Source organism: Coregonus clupeaformis, unplaced genomic scaffold (assembly GCF_020615455.1).
Source record: "Coregonus clupeaformis isolate EN_2021a unplaced genomic scaffold, ASM2061545v1 scaf2404, whole genome shotgun sequence".
NCBI classification, from domain to species: Eukaryota; Metazoa; Chordata; class Actinopteri; order Salmoniformes; family Salmonidae; genus Coregonus; species Coregonus clupeaformis.
The window spans coordinates 75662-76903 of record NW_025535858.1 but is presented as its reverse complement, the minus strand read 5'-3'; the positions used below and the strand labels follow the sequence as shown (position 1 = coordinate 76903).

General features: G+C 43.3%; 1 long non-coding RNA gene across 1 annotated transcript; it reads right to left on the bottom strand.

Annotated features, from left to right (window-relative positions):
* Positions 1-214: 214 nt before the first annotated feature.
* Positions 215-755, bottom strand: LOC121580366. Its single transcript, XR_006003028.2, has 3 exons — positions 701-755; positions 485-592; positions 215-371 (listed from the first exon to the last, which is right to left on the bottom strand). It is a non-coding gene; the product is annotated as an uncharacterized LOC121580366 (long non-coding RNA).
* Between the last annotated feature and the right edge of the window lie 487 nt (positions 756-1242).

Below are 1242 nucleotides of genomic sequence, written 5' to 3'. Positions count from 1 at the left end.
TTGTTTCAGGCTATTCATTGCAGTGCAGTTGCGTTCTTACGTAAGAACAGAACAATGTTGATGGTGACAGCATGGCGATGTCGCCCACCACGAGGAGACAGCCAGTGTTGGTACTGCTGACATGGCGATGCCGCCTACAGCGAGGAGGAAAATGCAAACAGTTATCATCTGAGATGTTTATATTGACCTTAACGGATGGTGACCCCAGCTAGGAGCTCAAGAGCAGCAAGGTTTCCCAGGTCTCGCCTTCCTTTCGTCCTTCTTCCAAACCAAGTCATTCGCCCGGATGTTGAAGCTCTTGGTCCCCTCCTTGATTCTCCTCTGGTAGCTCTCCTTCTGTTTCTCCTGTGCTTGTCCATGTTCAATCTCACCTTGATTGATAACATAAATAAATGCAATTTATATTTCATATTATTACAAATACATCACTTACCTATCTCTTGGAGGGCCAGAAAATAAATTAACAGCGGACAATCATTTTTACCTGGTCAAAAACCTCCACATCCTTCTCAGGCTGTGCCTAAAGCTGTCCCTTTAAGGTGTTTTGATCTGGTTCGACAACTTCCACCACATCAGGTGGAGTTTCAGTGATCTGAAAATATGTTATAAAAATTTGCAATAGACAAACAACACTAAGTCAATCACAAATTTGAAATACTACAGTATATCCAATAATTGTATATACAATTGCGTTGTTTACCTCAGTCAACAGCTGCAGCTCCCGTCCATACAGCAGGCGATAGGGTGAGTACTCTGGAGGCCTGGACGCTGCTGTTGTGTGCAAAGAGAATGACCTTCAGGTTGTCCTCCTACCATTCCTGGAATCCGTCAAGGGACTTGCCCATGGCAGTCTTGAGGGTGTGGTTGGTCCGTTCATCCAAACCTGGAGGAGGGGGTAGGAAAGGGATATCTATTGACAATGGAAGATATTGAAATGTCTGATTATGTACCATGGAAAAACAAAAACTAATTGTAAAAAAAACTAAAACAAACCATTGGTGACAGAATATAACCTATAACATCCGTACCTTGTTCCAGAGTTCACGACCTTGGTCACTCAAGATGACCTCAGGAGAAACGTGGGTGTTGAAGATGTCCATCATCGCCTTGGAAGTGGCCTCGCCAGTCTTGTCCTTGATGGGTATCATACAAAATAAAATACATTTTTGGTTCCAAGCACCCTTTTTAAATGGGTTACAGAAGGGAATTTAGAGTTAAGCACGTTCTCTTCCTTTACAGACC